General features: G+C 43.1%; 1 protein-coding gene across 7 annotated transcripts in view; it reads left to right on the forward strand.

Annotated features, from left to right (window-relative positions):
• Positions 1-24,446, forward strand: part of LOC137384087 (troponin I, slow skeletal muscle-like) — a 111,436-nt gene that overhangs the window by 65,452 nt on the left and 21,538 nt on the right. The window contains exon 1 of one of the 7 annotated variants that reach the window (XM_068057682.1): positions 1,172-1,249. The exons of the other annotated variants lie outside the window; for them this stretch is intronic. The gene's annotated coding sequence lies outside the window, so the exon portion shown is untranslated. Of the gene's footprint in view, positions 1-1,171; positions 1,250-24,446 lie in introns of those variants that run through there. 7 annotated transcript variants of the gene reach the window in all.

Genomic DNA, 24,446 nt, shown 5'->3' on the forward strand with positions numbered 1-24,446 from the left:
CTGTCACACTGCTACTTGCAGGAGAATGCAACTGTCTCCTACTGTTAACTGCAATATTACTGCATGTGATTGATACTTTTTTTCCAAAAATATACTTTATCATAGCATGTGTAAAAGTATTTAACAGTTCAAATATGACAATACATAAAGTGCAATTCAGATCAATTTCTTTCAATACAGTACATGTGGTGCCTTACTACTCCTGCCATTACAGGTTATGTTTACAATGTACATTTACATTTCATATCAAACACTTTCTGATGCATACAGCCCGAGGAATTTTACACGGTTTCCAGCCCCTTGGTATACTATGGCGGGAGGGCCTTACACAGTGATCTTTCCCCATTCAGCCTTTGCAGCGGCTGCCCCAAGTGTCAGTGCGTCCCTCAGCACGTGGTCCTGGACCTTGGAATGTGTCAGTCTACATACATGCCAGCTGGGATTTTTTTCTCCCCAAAAATATACATTACTTACAAAATTTGTAAAAGTACATAATAAACTTACAATAAACTTCAATGCATCACCAGCAGTGTGAGAAATAGAACACGTGAAGCAAAATGGAACACCAAGACTGATACAGGCATTGTATATGCAATACTGCCTCACATTGATACTGTAGTTTGATCTCAGACTGATGCATGAATTATATACACAGAGCCTCCTTACACTGATATTGCAGTATGGTCTCAAACTGATAGATGCAATGTGCACTGCAAGTGTCAATATGGTACCAAGCTGAGGGCATGTTTCTACAAATTCGTGAAGACTTTGGCTTATTAAAGTATTAGAATTGCCTGTAACTGGATATAAGCAGAACTGTCAGCAATTTGGCTGTTTGACTTGTTTGGTATGGTGTAGTACCTCTTTTGTTATGTTGAAACCGGCTTCAATGTTCATTTAAATATAAAAACTGGTGTCACCAGTGTAGTGATCGGATTTCTGTGTAAGCAGAGATAGTGCTCTTGACAACACAAACCCCAGGCAGCAAATGGTTGTTAGATCTGCCTCCAAAATAACACGATTGATGTTTCTTGACAGGCATGCTTGACCGGTCAAATGAATAGAAAATTTCACATTTTTCATCGAGGTTGGCAGATAGGCTAAGTGAAAATGAGGAGGTGCTATTTTTATTGACCAGTTGAATGCAGCTCTGAAAGCCACAAAGGATTAAATACTCTTGTCCTTCCTACACTTCTCTGATTCTTCTTTTGTCACCCAGCAGTGAAATTCATTTGCAGTCTGTAAGAAGGTAAGGAGTTTCTAATACAACTTAGAAATGTAAAGATAGAGAATATTAAATTTTTAACAATGTTGAACTGGGGATTTCAGTCCTAATACTGAGCATCAAGTGATAAAGTGCTTTTAACTTCAAGAATATTTGTTTTACCAGCTAACTGCTTAATGCCTATATATGTTAATAATATATATACACTAACCTAAGGCTGAGTTATATTTCAGAAATTTTAATAGTATATCTAAAGACTGAGTTATATTGCAGCTATTTAGATTGGACTGTATCATGTATGATATAGGACCAGCAGACAGGAGTTATGGTTTAACTGCACACCCCTTCAGATCGCACCCTCCAAGCCTTAAAAGAATTCTCTGCATGTATACACTCCCCAGCCAGTTAATTATTAATGTTCGGAGAGAACAGCATTTGCTTTCCACCACAATAAAAAGGCCCCACACAAATATAAAATTTCAAGACCTGGGGACTTTCAAAATGGAGCGTCATATTGAACTGGAGTTATACTGCAAGCAGTGCAAGCTCAAACCACCTGTGACTTTCACATCACATGGCATTAGTACACTCAGGTGTCAGATTGGACTTTGATAACCAAATGGTACTGTCACTTTTGTACCAGTGTGCAGCCAAAGTCAGTGCACAACAGAAAATTGTTTCCAATAATGCAGAAGTGGCAGTACAATTATTACAAACATTCTATTGATATTTTCTTTGAACATACTTCAATTATTTCACTGTTTGCAACTTCTGAAATGTTTTGACTGATGCTCAGTCTTCAGGAGCATTACAAGCCAAGCCCCAGGCTGGGACACCATGGTGGTCCCTACTTGTGGCCTTCAATTGACCTGAGCAGCAGGATCTTTCGAGCATCAGGATTACTGCCCACTCAGGAGCTGGAAATGTAAAATTCCAGAGAGGGATGCCATCCCTCCATACCTCCCTCCTTCCTGCTAGAACTTACCCTTGCCCAACACTTGAATGGACATTCCTTTTCATGAGTACCCGCGTCAGAGACCTAGGTCTCACCCAATTTTCTGTCTCCTTTGCTGCTCATGATCATTTTACACTGGGAATGTGCCCCAGGCCCTGAGGAAATTTAGGGCCTGTGTCACTGTCAGTATTTTGGAACAGAAAGAGACACTTTTCAAAATTCTTCTATTATAGGCAGACGCACCAGCCTAAAAACTAGTAAAGGCTGACCAATAGCTTCACAAAAACTGACAATCCAAAATGCCCTGAATGTTCTGCTATGACATGTAGTTACAATGAAGTGCAATGTGGAACAGACTTGCCTTAATTTAAGCAGTAAGTAGACCCAACATTCCAACAATTTTAGAGCAGAGTCCATGGCAAAATGTGTGGGCACTTTCCTTTACTTCTTGTGGAGAGATCGCAAGGAATTTTGGATATGTGTTAAATTGTTTTAAAATTGTTAATGTGATTGTCACAATGGCATGGAGACACTTCTTTCTAGTCATGCTGGCATTCTTCTCTCCTCATTTCTCCTGCAGCTCCCATTGCTCCTCACCACCACCACCACCCCCTACCACCACCCCATGCATCCCCCATCCCCTCAGTTCATGCTGGAACTCTCCTCCTGTTCTTCCCTGTTCATCCTGTTATCCTTGTTACGTTCAAGTGAGGAGGGGTTGAAGGGCTTCCCTCTTTTTCCTGTCCTTGTTTGACCACAACAGGTTTAATTCTTTCTTAAAGTGAATGTACTGGCCAATTCAGTAGGTGTTTGATTACTTACTTGCTAAGATCATAACAAGAACCAATTGGACAGGTTTTCTTGAGTTAACAAAAAAAGAGGTTAACTTTAGTGTACCTAAAGCAAACTAATAAAATAATAAGCAATGCACCAACTTTTACTCTCACACACACACTAGAGGTTTACACACACAAGTAGGTTACAGAGTGGGGAAAGGTAGATTGGTTGAGTTAGAGTTCATAAAAAAGGTATACAGTCTGTGGGGTTTGGTGATTTGGCTGCCTTCTAACTGAATTCTAGCTGAATTCAGTAGTCCTGCGGCTTTTATTTTGAAGAGGTAGATGACTGGTTCAGTGGGTCTCTTTGGAGATAGTGGTGCGGATGATTTCCTCCAATGGGGTTTCTGACTGTAGCCAGTATATGCAAAGGTGGTCAATCAAAAAGCAGGATTTGAAAGCTTTGTAGCTGGAATAGAGAGAGAGAGAGAGAGAGCCCAGATGGGGGCAGAGCTTGTCAATTGACAGTCACTCAGTAATTCAAACATAGCAGTCAGCAGTATATCTCTGCTTGCTGAAAAGAACAGGTAGTTCCTTTAAACTTCCTGGGTCTTGGTTCTTGCTGGGAAAGGCACAGACATTTCATCTCCCTCCTCACAGTCCTTGCATGTAGGATATAGTGTTGCAAATTAGGTCACCATTCTAAACTGCTATCAAAGTCATCTTTTTTAAATGTCTTTTAAAAATGTCTTTAAAAAACCAAATTCAAATCTCCAGTTAGTGGATTAAGGAAAATTATCATTCAACAAAACTGTTATGACCAGATGAGAAAGGTGTCTAGGGGATCCCTCTCAGCCTTCAGCTGGTCGTACCATAATAGGGTTTAATTTTTAAAACACCGTGTTTTTAGCTCCCCTTTGGTGAATCCTTGTTCACCACTTTTCAATTATAAGGCAAAGAAACAAGCACAAACAGGCTTTCTTATGTTTAAAGAAGAAAAGTTGAAATTAATTGAACTTGATCCTAAACTCTAATTCAGTTGATGACTACAGATACATGACAGATCCATGCTAGCATGCATACATGATACACACATGCAAATAGAGACAGAAAAGAGAAGAAGAAAAATAAAGTTGAAAAGTTTAAGGCAATATCTGAAGAGTTTTTGTTATGGTTCTTCGAGCTCACTGTAGAGTCCTTGATTGTGGGTAGATCTTGCTTTTCGTTGGGGCCCAGTATTCTTCTTAAACCTTGTTCGCTGTAGGAGACTTTTCTCTCTTGGGGTTCATGTGTCTTCAGTGCATTCAGAGGCTTGTGAGAAATTGATGGAAGCAGAGAGGAGAGATCTTCTCAGTCCAGGGGCATACAGTCTTTCTGAGTTTAAACTCTCTGTGGCTAGTTCAAAAAACCCTGGAACAACCAGTTAGTCATGTGACCAGCTGGTCCAACCAGTCCTGACTCCTGTGGATGGCACAGTGAGGGAGTGGGTAAACGCATTCCAGGGCCTGCTGGGGTGATGCAATCCACAGGGGACAGGACTGGTTGGACCTGCTGGTCACATGACTAATTGGCTGTTTCAGGGTTTTTTGAACTAGCCACAGATATTTTATATTTTATAAAAGGCATTTTATCCACAACCATACAAGTATATTTATATAAAGATGCTGTAACATCCAGAGAAATAAGACACTTCTGAATAAGTTTGAAATAATAATTTTTTATAATTTGGCATTCCTTCCTTTACAATTCAATAAAACAGCAAGACAGTAATGTTGGATGAAAGCCTTTCTTCCAAAGTGCCCCAAATGGAGCAAAACAGAATGCAAAATTATCAAATAGGGAAACCTAGAGTCAGCTTTTTATTGTGCAGGAAGGGAAAGATAACATGGTTTCTTGGTTAAAAATATCATGAAAGGAGTCGTATTTTGTCGGATTTTTCCCAGTTATTTAAGCAATCGCCCATTATATTTAGGTTACATTTGAAACAAATCAATTGTACACAAATTGTAATAATTTAGACTTTGTGTAAACAATTCCAATAAACTTATAAATGTTAAATGTGTCCACACCCCATCACACTTGGAATTGCCTGTGATAGCTGGAGATGGCACTGTAACAGAGGTTTCCCTTCGCACTTCATCTTGTCTTCTCTTTTATGTTTCCCATGTGACTTTGTGCAATTCCACTTTTAAAACTCTTTGGCCTGGCTGTCTCTTCTCTTGCCAGTTAAGGGTCAGGGCAGGACTTCCGACCATTGCCCTGACCCTTATGTGACCTGGTTGGGGCTCATTAGTTCTGCGGGTTGAGCTCACGGCAGGATCCCAACATCAAGAGAGAGAAAGAAAGAGAATATGAAGACAACAGAAAATGCAAGTTCAAGAAAGAGAGAAACCATACTCTGACATATTGTGGACAATGCCATGCGAACTAGACCAGTTATACACAACAGTAAATGACTATCAGATGTTAAGGCTGTAAATCAGCCTCAGCAGTCTGTTGATGGACATACTCCCAGTTCTTACAATTTTATTTACTCAGTTGAGTTATAGCCTTGATTATTTCTTTATCAGCAAATTATACCATGCATGACTGTACACTATTCAATCTTACCAGTACAATTGGTCAGGTACTGATTTTAACATTTTTCAATTCAGAATCAGACTTTGTGTAAACAATATAAAATAATAAATGCTATGGAGGTAGATATTGTTTGTTATTCAAATACTGTGGTTCCATTAACAATAGAATTACAATCTTGTGACATTTTCCATTTTTTTCTCAATATTTTCAGCTCTATAGTGATGCAGGTTGAGTTCTAGCAGGACCCCAACACATGTGCATTATTATTATCACATCTTAAAAGTTCAGCATTAGATGAAAAAGGAATAATAGCAAAGTTATTATGAATTCAAGTAACTCCATATCCAGCAACTGTTTGCTAGCTTACAAACTCCATTGTGCAGATTGTTTGACATTTTCAGTCTGAAACTGACCAGTTGTTTTATCACAATGCTAATACAGTACTTATTAATGTTAAAGGAACAGATATACATTCTCAAACACAAACTGATACATCATTACGATGTGCATGTGTGAAAATTAGAGTGCAATAAAGAAGGGGTTTTATATAAGAGTTATGACTGTTACTAAAAATCAGAAACTAATTCATAATAAACTTTGAAACTTATTGATCTTGCAAAATGATCCAAATCATCAACTTTGTGTTCATTGGGAGCGATCCAAAACACAGTCTAAATAATATTATGCATGTCAGAATACAGTGAAAAGAACAGGCTGTTGTTTTCTAATTTTGTATACATTGTGTTACTCGGAAAACTGCACAAAAGCTCCTTGAAGGATCTTAGTCATAGCAGGGTCAATGGAAAATGGTACTCAGAATTGAGGAAAATATCTGTTGGTTGTTGCAACATAAAAGTAATAAAAATAATGTCCTCAAAAGAGTGGAAAAATGTGTAATGAAAAATAATACAGAATATAATCTGGAACACCCAAGGTATTTGTCTTTTTTATTGCTTATAAACAAGTTCAGGAAGTACTTCCATGAAGTGTGTAAAAAGGATTTGGTACTGTCTGATCCACAAAAAAATTCTAAGCCTCACCTATTATTGAGTAACAGATTCATAGATAATTATATTAGCTGTATAGCATGAAATTAAATGTAGAATCATTGAAAAGTACAGCATAGAAGGAGGTCATTCAACCCATTGAGTTTGTACTGGCTCTTTTGAAGACCAAGCTAGTGAGTTCCACTCACTCAGTTTTTGCCCTCTTGTTATCGGCCCTTCAGCAACTGGGAAGAGTTTCTCATTGTTTACTCTATCTAAACTCTTCATGATTTTAAACACCTGTATAAAATCTCCTCTTAGCCTTCTGTGCTCTAAGGAGAACATCCTCAGTTTCTCCATTCTATCGACATACCTGATATCCCTCATCCCTGGAACTAATCTAGTAAATCTCTTCTGTAACCTCTCCAAAGCCTTTAAGTCCTTCCTAAAGTGTGGTGCCCAGATCTGGACGCAATACTCCAGCTGGTGCCGAACTTCTTCTTTTGGGCCTCCTTATCTCGAGAGACAATGGATACGCGCCTGGAGGTGGTCAGTGGTTTGTGAAGCAGCGCCTGGAGTGGCTATAAAGGCCAATTCTGGAGTAACAGGCTCTTCCACAGGTGCTGCAGAGAAATTTGTTTGTTGGGGCTGTTGGACAGTTGGCTCTCCCCTTGCGCCTCTGTCTTTTTTCCTGCCAACTACTAAGTCTCTTCGACTCGCCACAATTTAGCCCTGTCTTTATGGCTGCCCGCCAGCTCTGGCGAATGCTGGCAACTGACTCCCACGACTTGTGATCAATGTCACACGATTTCATGTCGCGTTTGCAGACGTCTTTATAACGGAGACATGGACGGCCGGTGGGTCTGATACCAGTGGCGAGCTCGCTGTACAATGTGTCTTTGGGGATCCTGCCATCTTCCATGCGGCTCACATGGCCAAGCCATCTCAAGCGCCGCTGACTCAGTAGTGTGTATAAGCTGGGGATGTTGGCCGCTTCAAGGACTTCTGTGTTGGAGATATAGTTCTGCCACCTGATGCCAAGTATTCTCCGAAGGCAGCGAAGATGGAATGAATTGAGACGTCGCTCTTGGCTGGCATACGTTGTCCAGGCCTCGCTGCCGTAGAGCAAGGTACTGAGGACACAGGCCTGATACACTCGGACTTTTGTGTTCCGTGTCAGTGCGCCATTTTCCCACACTCTCTTGGCCAGTCTGAACATAGCAGTGGAAGCCTTACCCATGCGCTTGTTGATTTCTGCATCTAGAGACAGGTTACTGGTGATAGTTGAGCCTAGGTAGGTGAACTCTTGAACCACTTCCAGAGCGTGGTCGCCAATATTGATGGATGGAGCATTTCTGACATCCTGCCCCATGATGTTCGTTTTCTTGAGGCTGATGGTTAGGCCAAATTCATTGCAGGCAGACGCAAACCTGTCGATGAGACTCTGCAGGCATTCTTCAGTGTGAGATGTTAAAGCAGCATCGTCAGCAAAGAGGAGTTCTCTGATGAGGACTTTCCGTACTTTGGACTTCGCTCTTAGACGGGCAAGGTTGAACAACCTGCCCCCTGATCTTGTGTGGAGGAAAATTCCTTCTTCAGAGGATTTGAACGCATGTGAAAGCAGCAGGGAGAAGAAAATCCCAAAAAGTGTGGGTGCGAGAACACAGCCCTGTTTCACACCACTCAGGATAGGAAAGGGCTCTGATGAGGAGCCACCATGTTGAATTGTGCCTTTCATATTGTCATGGAATGAGGTGATGATACTTAGTAGCTTTGGTGGACATCCGATCTTTTCTAGTAGTCTGAAGAGACCACGTCTGCTGACGAGGTCAAAGGCTTTGGTGAGATCAATGAAAGCAATGTAGAGGGGCATCTGCTGTTCACGGCATTTCTCCTGTATCTGACGAAGGGAGAACAGCATGTCAATAGTCGATCTCTCTGCACGAAAGCCACACTGTGCCTCAGGGTAGACGCGCTCGGCCAGCTTCTGGAGCCTGTTCAGAGCGACTCGAGCAAAGACTTTCCCCACTATGCTGAGCAGGGAGATTCCACGGTAGTTGTTGCAGTCACCGCGGTCACCTTTGTTTTTATAGAGGGTGATGATGTTGGCATCGCGCATGTCCTGGGGTACTGCTCCCTCGTCCCAGCACAGGCATAGCAGTTCATGTAGTGCTGAGAGTATAGCAGGCTTGGCACTCTTGATTATTTCAGGGGTAATGCTGTCCTTCCCAGGGCTTTTCCGCTGGCTAGGGAATCAATGGCATCACTGAGTTCCGATTTGGTTGGCTGTATGTCCAGCTCATCCATGACTGGTAGAGGCTGGGCTGCATTGAGGGCAGTCTCAGTGACAGCATTCTCCCTGGAGTACAGTTCTAGGTAGTGCTCAACCCAGCGGTCCATCTGTTTGCGTTGGTCAGTGATTATGTCCCCCGATTTAGATTTGAGGGGGGTGATCTTCTTGATGGTTGGCCCAAGAGCTCTCTTCATGCCATCATACATTCCTCTGATGTTTCCGGTGTCTGAGGCCAGCTGAATATGACTGCATAGGTGTTGCCAGTAGTCGTTTGCGCAACGCCTAGCTGTTCTTTGTGCAGTACTTCTGGCTGCTTTAAGTGCTGCGGATGTTAAATCGCTGGGGGCTTTCTTGTAGTTCAAAAGTGCTACTTTTACTAGTGCTTTTTATAAATGTAGCATAGTTTTTTCCTGGCTTTTGTACTCTATGCATAAAGCCCTCAATTCCATCTGCTATATTAACTGCTTTGTTAACCTGTCCTGCCACCTTCAAAGATTTATTCACAAATACTCCCATCTCTCTCTTCTTGCACTCCCTTTAAAATTCTACCATTTAGCATGTGTTGTCTCTCCTCATTCTTCCATTCTTCCTCGCACTTCCTGTATTGAATTTCATCTGCCATGTGTCCACCCATTCCACCACCCTGTCACAGTTCTCTTGAAGACTATTACTATCTTCCTTACTGCTTTCAGTACTTCCAAACTTCCTGTAATCGGAAAATTTCAAAATTGTGCCCTGTATCCCAAGTCCAAGTCATTTTTTTCAATGATTCGTTTGTGGGATGTGGGCATTGCTGGTAAGGCCAGAATTTATTGCCGACCCCGAATTGCCCTTGAGAAGGTGATGATGAGCCACTTTCTTGAAATGCTGCTGTGTATGTCGTTTAGGTACACCCACAGTGCTGTTAGGTAAGGAGTTCCAAGATTTTGACCCAGTGACAATGAAGGAACAATGATATAGTTCCATGTTGGGGTGGTGCATTACTTGGGGGTGGTGTTTCCATGTGCCTGTTGCCCTTGTTTTTCTAGGCAGTAGAGGTCATGGGTTTGGAAGGTGCTGTTGAAGAGGCCTTGGCGAGTTACTGCAGTGCATCTTGTAAATGGTACACACTGCTGCCATGGTGTGCCAGTGGTGGAGGGAGGGCATATTAGCATGATGGAATGAGCGCCAATGAAGTGGGCTGCTTTTTCCCTAGATGGTGTCAAGCTTCTTGAGTGCTATTGGAGTTGCACTCATCCAGACAAGTGGAGAGTATTCCATCACACTCCTGACTCATGCCTTACCAATGATGGACTGGCTTTGGGGAGTCAGGAGGTGCGTTACTCACCACAGAATACCCAGTCTCTGACCTGCTGTTGTATTTATGTGGCTGGTCCATTAAGTTTAGATCAATTATATTTTGCATATATTAGATATAATATATTACTTATAACTTACCTGGAGAGGCAGCGGACCTGGAGGAATCACACTGGAGAAGCACCTATCAATCCAGCCCGAGGCTTGGGGCCTGCACTTACCTGGGAGAGTGGAGAGGCAGCAGACCTGGAGGAATCACACTGGAGAGGCACCTATAAATCCATGCCGAGGCTCAATGCCCACACTTACCAGGGAGAGTGGAGAGACAGCGGACCTAGGAGGAATCACACCAGAGAGAGGGAGAGTATAAATCCAGCCCAAGGCGCGGGGCCTGCACTTACCCGGGAGAGCAGAGAGGCAGTCTGCAGTTGTAACTGTCGCTGAAGGGCTGGGCGCGCTGGGTTTGAAGAGTGAAAAAAAACCTAGCAGTGACTTCACGGGAAAGCCGTAAGATGATTGGTTGGTGAGTAACTGCTGTTAAAAAGTGCCTGTAAATAGCTGGAAAATCAGAAAAAAGTATTTTTTTTAACCCTCAAATAGCTACCTTATAAGTATTACTGAGGTTTTAGTTGGTGTAATTTATTACTAATTACTAATTACTATTAGGGCGGCACAGTGGCGCAGTGGTTAGCACCGCAGCCTCACAGCTCCAGGGACCTGGGTTCAATTCTGGGTACTGCCTGTGCGGAGTTTGCAAGTTCTCCCTGTGACCGTGTGGGTTTTTGCCGGGTGCTCCGGTTTCTTCCCACCACCAAAGACTTGCAGGTGATAGGTAAATTGGCCATTGTAAATTGCCCCTAGTGTAGGTAGGTGGTAGGGAATATGGAATTACTGTAGGGTTAGTATAAATCCTCCACACAAGATCAGGGGGCAGGTTGTTCAACCTTGCCCGTCTAAGAGCGAAGTCCAAAGTACGGAAAGTCCTCATCAGAGAACTCCTCTTTGCTGACGATGCTGCTTTAACATCTCACACTGAAGAATGCCTGCAGAGTCTCATCGACAGGTTTGCGTCTGCCTGCAATGAATTTGGCCTAACCATCAGCCTCAAGAAAACGAACATCATGGGGCAGGATGTCAGAAATGCTCCATCCATCAATATTGGCGACCACGCTCTGGAAGTGGTTCAAGAGTTCACCTACCTAGGCTCAACTATCACCAGTAACCTGTCTCTAGATGCAGAAATCAACAAGCGCATGGGTAAGGCTTCCACTGCTATGTTCAGACTGGCCAAGAGAGTGTGGGAAAATGGCGCACTGACACGGAACACAAAAGTCCGAGTGTATCAGGCCTGTGTCCTCAGTACCTTGCTCTACGGCAGCGAGGCCTGGACAACGTATGCCAGCCAAGAGCGACGTCTCAATTCATTCCATCTTCGCTGCCTTCGGAGAATACTTGGCATCAGGTGGCAGGACTATATCTCCAACACAGAAGTCCTTGAAGCGGCCAACATCCCCAGCTTATACACACTACTGAGTCAGCGGCGCTTGAGATGGCTTGGCCATGTGAGCCGCATGGAAGATGGCAGGATCCCCAAAGACACATTGTACAGCGAGCTCGCCACTGGTATCAGACCCACCGGCCGTCCATGTCTCCGTTATAAAGACGTCTGCAAACGCGACATGAAATCGTGTGACATTGATCACAAGTCGTGGGAGTCAGTTGCCAGCATTCGCCAGAGCTGGCGGGCAGCCATAAAGACAGGGCTAAATTGTGGCGAGTCGAAGAGACTTAGTAGTTGGCAGGAAAAAAGACAGAGGCGCAAGGGGAGAGCCAACTGTGCAACAGCCCCAACAAACAAATTTCTCTGCAGCACCTGTGGAAGAGCCTGTCACTCCAGAATTGGCCTTTATAGCCACTCCAGGCGCTGCTTCACAAACCACTGACCACCTCCAGGCGCGTATCCATTGTCTCTCGAGATAAGGAGGCCCAAAAGAAAGTATAAATGGGTGGTTCTTGGCCGGCACAGACTCGGTGGACCAAAGGGCCTGTTTCAGTGCTGTATCTCTAAAATAAAAATAAAAATAATAGAAAGTGCTTCTTGGACAGAGTGTGAAGCTGGGAATTTGAGTGAGGGAGTTCAGTGTCATGGGGAAGGAAGCACTCCTTTGTCTTTTTTCTTTTCCTGCCTTTTCAGCCTCCACTGTTTAGTTGTTACTTTGATACAGGGGAAGAAGCAGATTGATGAGTAACTGGGAAGTTATTCTGCTTATTACACTGTTACAGTTACTACCCTAAAAATAGTTAGTTTGTAACTTTAAAGTATGGCAGGGCAGCTCGGTCGACAGGAATCTGCCTCCTGTGGTATATGGGAGGTCGTGGACACACCATGTGTCCTGGACAAACGCATCTGCAGGAAGTGTCACCAGCTGCAGAAGCTTGAGCTCCGGGTTTCGGAACTCAAGCAGCGGCTGGAGTCACTGTGGTGCATCGGCGAGGCAGAGAACTACTTAGATAGCATGTTTACAGAGGTGGTCACACTGCAGGTTAAAAATGTGCAGGCAGAGAGGTAATGGGTGACCGACAGGCAGTCTAAGAGAACCAGGAAGGTAGTGCAGGAGTCCACTGAGTCCATCTCGCCTGCTAACCGGTTTTCCATTTTGGATATTGGTGAGGGCGATGGTTCCTCAGTGGAGTGCAGCAAGAGCCAAGTCCGTGGCACCACTGGTGGCTCATCTGCATAGGAGAGGAGGAAGACCAGTGGAAGGGCAATAGTGATAAGGGATTCATTAGTTAGAGGAACAGACAGGCATTTCTGCAGCTGAAGACATGACACCAGGTTGTTCTGCAGCCCCCCTGATGCCAGGGTCAAATATCTCACAGAGTGACTGCAGGACATTCTTCTGGGGGAAGGTGAACAGCCAGAGGTCATGATCCACATTGGTACCAACGACAAAGGTAAGAAGAGTGATGAGGTCCTGAAAGCAGAGTTTAATGAGTTAGGAAAGAAATTAAAAAGCAGGACCTCAAAAGTAGTAATCTCAGGATTACTCCCAGTGCCACATGCTAGTGAGCATACAAATAGGAGGATTAAGCAATTGAACACGTGACTAGAGAATTGGTGCAGGAGGCAGGGCATCAGATTTTTGAGGCATTGGGACCTTTTCAGGGGTAGTTGGGACCTGTAGAAGATGGACGGGTTGCACCTTAACAGGACCGGGTCTAACATCCTTGCAGGGAGATTTGCTCGAGCTGTTGGGGAAGGTTTAAACTAAATTGTCAAGGGGTTTGGAACCTAAGAGGGAGTTCAGATTGGATGGAGGCAAAACTGGTAACAGGAAGTAGAAAAGCAGTAAGTGAAATTGAAAGGCAGACGAGATGAAGTCAAACATTAAATAGGATTGGAATAAGGAATAATGTTAAGTCAAAATTAAGGGCACCTTATCTGAATGTACACAGCATTTGCAACAAGGTAGATGATTTGAAGGCACAAATAAAGGTAAATTGGTATGATTTAATTGCCATTACGAAGACTTTGTTACAGGGTGACCAGGACTGGGAACTGAATATTCAGGGATATTCGTCTTTTGAGAGGAATATGCGGAGGGGAAAAGGAGGTGGGGTAGCATTGTTAATAAGGGACAAGATCAGTTCATTAGTGACAGATGATCTTAGATTGAAGGAACAAGATGGAGAATCAATTTGAGTGGAACTAAGAAACAGTAAGGGGCAACAAATATTGGTGGTAGTTGTTTATATGCCATCAAACTGCAGTGGTAATGTTGGGCACGGTATAAATCGGGAAATTAGAGACGCATGTAGCATGGATAATACCGCAATAATGGGCAACATCAATTTACATATAGATTGAGTAAACCTAATTTGCACTAATGCTGTGGAGGATGAATTCCTGGAGCAGTATGCTGAAGAGCCAACTAGGGATCGGGCTATTTTAGAATTAGTATTATGCAATGAGAAAGGGCTAATTAATAATCTTGCTGTGAAGGAGCCAATAGGAAATAATGACCACAAAATGATAGAATTCTACATTAAATTTGAAAGAGATATAGTTCATTCTGAAACTAGGGTCTTAAATCTGAAAAAAAGGAAACTATGAAGGTATGAGGGGCAATTTGGCTATGGTGGATTGGGAAAATACATTTGAAGATCTGAAGGCAGACAGGCAATGGCTCATATTTAAAGAAGTATTACATGGTTTAGAACAACTAAACATTCCTCTAAGACACAAAAACCTAACTGGAAAGGTGAATCGACCATGGCTAACAAAAGAAGTTAAAGATTGCATTAGGTCAAAGGAAGTGGCTTATAAGGTCACCTGAAAAAGTGGTGTGCTCAAGGATTGGCAGCAATTTAGAGTCCAACAAAGGAGGACCAAGAAACTGATAAAGAAAGGGAAAAGAGATTATGAATGCAAACTAGCTAGAAACATAAAGGCAGACTGTAAAAGTTTCTTCAGGTATGTGAAAAGGAAATGATTAGCAAGGATGAATGTGGGTCCATTGCAGGCGGAGACAGGAGAGTTTGTGGTGGAGAATGAGGAAATGGCAGAGAGACTAAACAATTACTTTGTGTCTGTCTTCACGGAGCAAGACACAGTAAATCTCCCAGAAATACTAGGGAACTAAGGGACTTGTAAAAATGAGAAACTGAAAGTAATTAGTATCAATAAAGAGCTAGTACTTAAAAAATTAATTGGATTGAAAGTTGATAAACACCCTGGACCAGATGACCTACATCCCAGAGTATTGAAGGAGGTGGCTATAGCGATAGTAGATGCATTGTTGGTTATTTTTCAAAATTCTATAGATTCTAAACTAAAATTAAATTCTGGAGGGGTTCCTACAGACTGGAAAATAGCAAATGTAACCCCACTATTTAAGGGAGCGAGAGAGAAAATGGAGAACTACAGACCTGCTAGTTTGCCATCAATAGTAGGGAAAATGTTAGAATATATTATAACACTTGGAAAATAATGATATGATTGGGCAGAGTCAACATGGATTTGTGAAAGGGAAATCATGTTTGACAAACCTGTTGGAGTTTTTTGAGGATGTTGCTTGTAGCATAACTAAAGGAGAACGTGTGGATGTGGTGTATTTGGATTTCAGAAGGCTTTTGATAAGGTCCCATACAGGAGGTTAGTAAAATTAGAGCACATGAGATTGAGGGTAATATACTGAAAAGGATTGAGAATTGGTTAACAGACAGAAAGCAAAGAGTAGGAATAAATGGGTCATTCTCAGGATAGCAGGGTGTATCTAGTGGGGTACCGCAAGGTGTTCACAATCTATATAAATGATTTGGATATGGGGACCAATTGTAATATTTCCAAATTTGCTGATGAAACAAAATTGGGAAGGAATGTAAATTGTCAGGATGATGCAAGGAGGCTTCAAGGGGATTTGGACAGGCTAAATGAGTGGGCAAGAACATGGCAGATAGAATATAATGTGAATAAGTGTGAAGCGATCCACTTTGATAGAAAAAAAACAGAAAGGCAGAGTATTTCTTAAATGGTGAGAGGTTGGGAAGTGTTGATGTCCAGAGAGACCTGGGTGTCCTTGTTCATGAGTCACTAAAAGCTAGCCTACAGATGAAGCAAGCAATTAAGGAGGCAAGTGGTATGCTGACCTTCATTGCAAGGGGATTTGAGTACAGGAGTAAAGATGTATTGCTGCAACTGTATAAAGACTTGGTGAGACCGCACCTGGAGTATTGTGTACAGTTTTAGTCTCCTTATCTAAGGAAGGATATAATTGCCATAGACAGAGTGCAACAGAGGTTCACCAGACTAATCCCGGGCATGGCGAGATTGTCTTATGAGGAGAGATTGCAGAAACTGGGCCTGTATTCTCTAGAGTTTTGAAGAATGAGAGGAGATCTCATTGAAACTTACAAAGTCCTTACAGGGTGTGACAGAATGTTTCCTCTGGCTGTTGAGTCTAGAACCAGGGGACACAGTCTCAGAATAAGGGGCAGGCCATTTAAGACTGAGATGAGGAGAAATTTCTTTACTCAGAGGGTGGTGAATCTGTGGAATTCTTTACCCCAGAAGGCTGTGGAAGCTCAATCATTCAGCATTTTCAAGACAGAAATCGCTAGATTTCTGGATACTAATTACATCAAGGGATATGGCGATAGTGGGGAAAAATGGCGGAGAGGTAGATGATCAGCCAGGATCTGTTTGAATGGCAGAGCAGGCTCGATGGGCTGAATTCCCCTACTCCTGCTCCTATTTCCTATGATCCTATAACATTTATCAAAAATAGCAATGGTGCTAGTACTGAACCCTGGGGAACTCCATTCTATACCCTCCTTCAGTCCGCAAAACAGCCATTCACAACAAATCTCTGATTTCTAGCCCTTAACTTATTTTATATCCATGCTGTTACTGCCCCTTATCCCATGGGCTTCAATTGTGCTAACAAGCCCAATAACTAAGCTACTTTATTAAATCACTTTTAAAAGTCCACATACACAATATCAACTGCCGCTCTCCTCATGCACCTTCTCTGTTACCCCATTGTCACGATCCTGTGTTTTTCTTCTCGGGAAATATTGCAGTGCGCCTTTAAGGGTGTAAAAAATCAATACTTCTTTAAGGCAGCAAGCTCCGAAGTCAATAAGCAAAAGTGCATTCTGGATGCCAGGCAACAACCATACAGAGAGGGAGAACAAGGCTTCAATGTATCCATTTTGACTTTGAAACTGGCTAGCAGAGACACTCAGTCGACGGCCTGATCCAGCACATGAAGGAAATAGGAGAGCTCTCTCTCTAAGTCCATTTCGACCCTGGGTAGTTTTACTCTCAAAATTCTAAAAAGCTTCAAGCCAGATTAATTCCTTAAAGAAATAATAAATTATTGATCTGCTGTGTTCATCGCTGGGAAAAAAGAAGAGTGTAATACTACAACTGCCGAACTGAACTGTTGAACCCCTATCTCTGGAAGGACCCTTTTCTCATCGGACCTTGGAAGCCTGCAAGTGAACTTAGACTGTGTTGAATTTGAAGACCGTTCATCGGTAGCATAATCTGCAAAGACTTGATTGTTTTTTTTCTTTTTCTTTCAGGCAGCTAATTAAAATCAAACTACTGTTAGTTTGATTATATCTATGCGAATGCGGGAGTTAGATTTTTAAATAAGAAGTTATAAGGACTTTAGATATTGGTTTATCTTAGTAGTGTTTAAGTTTTTTTTAAATGAACAGTTAATTTGTTGATATCTAAAGATGCCTGGGTTGGTTCACCTCATTTGGGGTTACTAGGTTGTTTCAATTTGGCTGCTGCTTTCTTTGATTTGGAAAGCTTAAAGAAATATGATGTGACCTGTGGAGTGACGGGACTGAATTGACAGTGCATTGCTCCCACTGCAATCAGAATCATAACATATTTTGATTGGGAGCTTTTTCCTGAGCGGTTGTAATATCATCAAGAAATTCAATCAAGTTAGTTAAACACAATTTGCCCTTAACAAAACCATGCTGGTGCTCCTTTATGCTTGTCCAAGTAGCTGTTAATTTCCTCCTGGATTATTGTATCAATAAGCTTTCCCACCACCAAAATTAAACTGACTGGCCTTTAATTGCCAGGTTTAGCTTTCTTCCCATTTTTCAATAAGAGTTTAACATTCGCAATCCTCCAGCCCTTTGTCATTACCGCTGTGTCTAAGGAGGTTTGGAAGAATGTAGCCAACACCTCCACAATTTGTACCTTTACTTCCCTCAGCAACCTAGGATGGACCCCAAAAGCCTGTCCACCATCTACAAGGCACAAATCAGGAGTGTGATGGAATACTCTCCACTTGCTGGATAAGTGTGGCTCAAACAACACTCAGGAAGCTCAACACCATCCAGGACAAAACAGCCCACTTGATCAGCACCATTCACCACCTTAAACATTTACTCCCTTCACCACTGATGCACAGTGGCAGCAGTGTGTACCATGTACAAGATGCACTGCAGAAACTCACCAGGCCTCCTTCAACAGCACCTTCTAAACCTGTGACCTCTTCCACCTAGAAGACAAGGGCAGCAAACGCACAGGAATGCCACTATCTGCAAGTTCCTCTCCAAGCCACACACCATCCTGACTTGGAAATATATTGCCATTCCTTCACTTTCGTGGGATCAAAATCCTGGAACTCCATCCCTCACAGCACTCAGGAGTACCCAAACTAGATGGATTGCGGTGCTTCAAGAAGGCAGCTTACCATAACCTTCTCAAGGGCAGTTAGGGATGGGCATCAAATACTGGCCTTGTCAGCAATGCCTACATCCCATGAAAACGAATAAAAAACAAACTCTCATTCTCTTAGTCACTCAGTAACTTTGTATATATTTATCAGTACTCCGAATTTAGTTTCATCAAATATTCGAAAATGTAGGAGGAGAGGAAGAAATGTCCTAATCTGGAATAAAAGTGAGTATGAAAATGTTGACAAAGCAATAGAAAGTATAGTGGCATTAGGTGTGAGGTGGCAACTTGCAAACTTCAGATTCCATTATGACAGTACTGCTACCAACTAAAATAATTGTTTGGCCAGATTAGCGTGAACTTTTTACGCACGTCAAGATACCATGGCTGGAATTTTACACCACCCCAAAGCCAGATGGTGGCGAGGGGTGTGGCGTAAAATGGAGCAGGAGACTCCGGGAAGCCTTCCCAAACCCGTACCCGCCTCCGCCCCACTTTACGTTGGTTGGGGGAGGTGGGGGGGGGGGCGAAAAATGGGCCACCTGCCCCAGGCCAATCAAGGCCCTTAAGTTGCCAATTAACAGCCACTTAAGGGCTTTCGCCCGCCTCCATGCGGATTTTACACATGGCAAGCGGGAGTTCTGGAGCCAGGAAGAGTGCCCCAGGGGTGGGCCCTGAAATTCGGGCACAGGGTGCCCAATTGAGGGCTGCCCCCGCTTCCCCAACCACCCCGAGGACAAAGACCAACCTTGCCTCACCGGGGCCTGGCCGATTACCCCCAGCGAAGCAACTAAAACTCACCTGAAATCCCGGCTCCATGTCTTCATCTGCTGTCAGCTGGGCTACAGTACCAGCAGTGGCCACTGCTCCCGGTGGCGCTGCTGGGACTAAGAGCTGCTGGCCCGATGATTGGCCGGCAGCTCAATGAGGCGGGACTTCCACCCGCTTAAGTCCTGCCTCAGAACCATTAAAGCCTGGGTACCTATAAAATGTGGGACGGATCCCCAGGCTAGGCAGAAGCGGACTCGTCATCGACTTTTACGTCGGTGGCCAGCTCCCATCCGCCCAACGTAAAATCCAGCCCCATGTTTTTTTTTTTGCCAGTATCATGCATCAACTGATGCCATTTCTTGGTGGAATGCATTCCTTCAGAAAGTGACCTGCTGTGTCCTATTATCTTGCGTTCTGTATCAGTGAACCATATGATAACCACTGGAGGTGCATCCACCTCATCTCTTGAAATCTGAGTCAAAACACATCATCCTTTATGGATTCCTGGTTATGTCTTTTATTAATCTACTGTGTTCTTTAGTTCTTGCAGAATCACATTCGAGTAGTGATTTTGTCAAATACCAATACTGAAGTAATGAAAAGGCACTGCAATGGATGAATGAAACTCCTACAGGACTGCTAATCTCCATGCACCCCACTAGACTAAAATCCTTCAAAGTTTTTTATACTTTTCTCGTAACACAAACCATGCAATGCATACAAAAATATAAAACAGCAGCCAGCCCTGGTAAGCTGAGAGTGTAACTACTTCTTAAAAGCACAATATTATTCAGGCTGATGGCAATATCAAGTTTACTATAATGTTAAGGTGCTAGAAACCAAGATGACTTGATAACTTACCAATGATATATTCAAAAATGAGTTGATTAATGTCACTCATACCCATTTAATGAAAATGCTTTCCCATGGTTCATGGATTATATTCTGTTTGTATAGTTTATTCTATGCTCATTTTGTGAAAGTCAGTTGTAAAAATTAATTTACTTTTTAATATTTCACAAGTTAAAAGATGAGTTAAAAGGAAAACATGAAGCTCAGAAAAGAACAGTATATACATGACTTCCATATGCTCAGGAATGTTCCTGCCTTTATCTGCATTGTTGTTTGAGGTTTAAATATAATTGCACCTGGTGCTGAAGGATTAGTAACATAAGCAACTGGACAACTTGGCGTCTCGTTAAATCTCTAAGTTCCTAAAAGAAATAACTCTTGATCCACTGACACACTGTATCGAATTTATCTCCTTCAAATATAAAAGGTAGTGATTCTTGTCAAATGGAGATAGCAATATTGTACAAGGATGTTACTAAGTTTTGACAGATTGAGGACCTGGGCATTATTATACTTTTACTAGTTGTGGAGTCACATAAAGCCTGATCTTAAACCACTTGAAACCCAAAGTGGTCTCAATTTGACTGATTTTAATTTAGTGCGAACAATTTGAATCTGAGTCTAGTTCAGATATGACTGTCCCTTTAACAAAAATGACAGTGTGTTTTCAGAATGGTAAAATTTATTGCTCTCCACTCATTTTGCAAGGCCATCATATTTCTCCATATTTGACAAACATTATGGTTCAAAGAGAGATTCCAAGTTGAAGGATTCTTTGTTTTTTTTATTCCTTCACAGGATGTGGGCATTGCTGGCTAGGCCAGCATCTATTGTTTATCCTTAATTGTCCTTGAGAAGGTGATGATGAGCCACCTTCTTGAACAGCTATGGTCCATGCGCTGAAGGTATTCTCATAGTGCTGTTAGGTAGGGAATTCCAGGAATTTGACCCTGCAACAATGAAGGAATGATAATGTATTTCCAAGTTAGAATGGGGTGTGATTTGAAGGGAAACTTGAAAGTGATGGTGTTCTCAAACGACTGCCACCCTTATCTTTCTAGATGGTAGAGGTTGCGGGTTTGGGAGGTGTTGTCGAAGAAACCTTGCCAAGTTGCTGCAGTTGCTTTTTGTTTTGCAAATTGAAATTTATCAGCATTGTCGTTTCTCTGACAGTCTTGTGATTATGGCCTGATTGTCATTTTACATCTGATTTCCCCAAATGTTCCGTTTTCAATTGTCCATTGGATAACCGGGAACTGTTCAAACTGCATTTGTAAATTTTGAGTGTTAGAAAATAAACTGATGATCCTTTGCCACATTACAAATATATGAACAAAAACTAGCATTTGGATGTTGATGAGGAGAGCTCCCACTTTAACTGGTCAATGAGCTCTACACAGCTGGCAGTACAACTCAGCACTGCTAGCTCTGCATCACTCTAACAGTGCCAGTTCTTGTGCTATGACAGTGTCATAGAACATAGAACATAGAACATTACAGCGCAGTACAGGCCCTTCGGCCCTCGATGTTGCGCCGACCTGTGAAACCATCTGACCTACACTATTCCATTTTCATCCATATGTCTATCCAATGACCACTGAAATGCCCTTAAAGTTGGCGAGTCTACTACTGTTGCAGGCAGGGCGTTCCACGCCCCTACTACTCTCTGAGTAAAGAAACTACCTCTGACATCTGTCCTATATCTGTCACCCCTCAACTTAAAGCTATGTCCCCTCGTGTTTGCCATCACCATCCGAGGAAAAAGACTCTCACTATCCACCCTATCTAACCCTCTGATTATCTTATATGTCTCTATTAAGTCACCTCTCATCCTCCTTCTCTCTAACGAAAACAACCTCAAGTCCCTCAGCCTTTCCTCATAAGACCTTCCCTCCATACCAGGCAACATCCTAGTAAATCTCCTCTGCACCCTTTCCAAAGCTTCCACATCCTTCCTATAATGCGGTGACCAGAACTGCACGCAATACTCCAGGTGCGGCCGCACCAGAGTTTTGTACAGCTGCAGCATGACCTCGTGGCTCCAAAACCCGATCCCCCTACTAATAAAAGCTAACACACCATATGCCTTCTTAACAGCCCTATTAACCTGGGTGGCAACTTTCAGGGATTTATGTACCTGGACACCAAGATCTCTCTGCTCATCTACACTACCAAGAATCTTCCCATTAGCCCAGTACTCTGCATTCCTGTTACTCCTTCCAAAGTGAATCACCTCACACTTTTCCGCATTAAACTCCATTTGCCATCTCTCAGCCCAGCTCTGCAGCCTATCTATGTCCCTCTGTAACCTACAACATCCTTTGGCACTATCCACAACTCCACCGACCTTCGTGTCATCCGCAAATTTACTAACCCACCCTTCTACACCCTCATCCAGGTCATTTATAAAAATGACAAACAGCAGTGGCCCCAAAACAGATCCTTGTGGTACACCACTAGTAACTAAACTCCAGGATGAACATTTGCCATCAACAACCACCCTCTGTCTTCTTTCAGCTAGCCAATTTCTGATCCAAAGCACTAAATCACCTTCAATCCCATATTTCCGTATTTTCTGCAATAGCCTACCGTGGGGAACCTTATCAAACGCCTTACTGAAATCCATATACACCACATCCACGGCTTTACCCTCATCCACCTGTTTGGTCACCTTCTCAAAAAACTCAATAAGGTTTGTGAGGCACGACCTGCCCTTCACAAAACCGTGCTGACTATCGCTAATGAACTCCAGTCTTCCGGCACTATTCCTGATATACCTATAGAAAGCCTTAGAGTTTTCCTTGATCCTATCCGCCAATGACTTCTCGTGTCCTCTCCTCGCTCTTCTTAGCTCTCCCTTTAGATCCTTCCTGGCTAGCTTGTAACTCTCAAGCGCCCTAACTGAGCCTTCACGTCTCATCCTAACATAAGCCTTCTTCTTCCTCTTGACAAGCGCTTCAACTTCTTTAGTAAACCACGGCTCCCTCGCTCGACAACTTCCTCCCTGCCTGACAGGTATATACTTATCAAGGACACGCAGTAGCTGCTCCTTGAATAAGCTCCACATTTCGATATTGCCCATCCCCTGCAGTTTCCATCCCCATCCTACGCATCCTAAATCTTGCCTAATCGCATCATAATTTCCTTTCCTCCAGCTATAATTCTTGCCCTGCGGTATATACCTGTCCCTGCCCATCGCTAGGGTAAACCTAACCGAATTGTGATCACTATCACCAAAGTGCTCACCTACATCTAAATCTAACACCTGGCCGGGTTCATTACCCAGTACCAAATCCAATGTGGCATCGCCCCTGGTTAGCCTGTCTACATACTGTGTCAGAAAACCCTCCTGCACACACTGGACAAAAACTGACCCATCTAAAGTACTCGAACTATAGTATTTCCAATCAATATTTGGAAAGTTAAAGTCCCCCATAACAATTACCCTGTTACTCTCGCTCCTGTCGAGAATCATCTTCGCTATCCTTTCCTCTACATCTCTGGAACTATTGGGAGGTCTATAGAAAACTCCCAACAGGGTGACCTCTCCTCTCCTGTTTCTAACCTCGGCCCATACTACCTCAGTAGACGAGTCCTCAAACGTCCTTTCTGCCGCCGTAATACTCTCCTTGATTAACAATGCCACACCCCCCCCCTCTTTTACCATCCCCTCTGTTCTTACTGAAACATCTAAATCCCGGAACCTGCAACATCCATTCCTGTCCCTGCTCTACCCATGTCTCCGAAATGGCCACAACATCGAGATCCCAGGTACCAACCCATGCTGCAAGCTCACCCACCTTATTCCGGATGCTCCTGGCGTTGAAGTAGACACACTTTAAACCAAATTCTTGCTTGCCAGTGCCCTCTTGCGGCCTTGTAACCTTATCCCTGACCTGACTACTCTCAACATCCTGTACACTGGAACTACAATTTAGGTTCCCATCCCCCTGCTGAATTAGTTTAAACCCCCCCGAAGAGCACTAGCAAATCTCCCCCACAGGATATTGGTACCCCTCTGGTTCAGGTGAAGACCATCCTGTTTGTAGAGGTCCCACCTACCCCAGAAAGAGCCCCAATTATCCAGGAAACCAAAACCCTCCCTCCTACACCATCCCTGCAGCCACATGTTCAACTCTTCTCTCTCCCTATTCCTCGCTTCGCTAGCACGTGGCACGGGCAACAACCCAGAGATAACAACTCTGTTTGTTCTCGCTCTAAGCTTCCACCCTAGCTCCCTGAATTTCTACCTTAAATCCCCATCTCTCTTCCTACCTATGTCGTTGGTGCCTATGTAGACCACGACTTGGGGCTGCTCCCCCTCCCCCTTAAGGATCCCAAAAACATTTTGAGCTCGAGAACTAAACTGATCTGAATGCTCACAACTTCAAAATAGAAACACAATTCCATTTATCCCTGGAAAGTCACTACTAACATTTCCCACAGAGTTATGTTATGAGTTGCTCTAAAGCATCTTATGTTGTGTGTTAAATTACATTT

Source organism: Heterodontus francisci, chromosome 25 (assembly GCF_036365525.1).
Source record: "Heterodontus francisci isolate sHetFra1 chromosome 25, sHetFra1.hap1, whole genome shotgun sequence".
Classification (NCBI taxonomy): Eukaryota; Metazoa; Chordata; class Chondrichthyes; order Heterodontiformes; family Heterodontidae; genus Heterodontus; species Heterodontus francisci.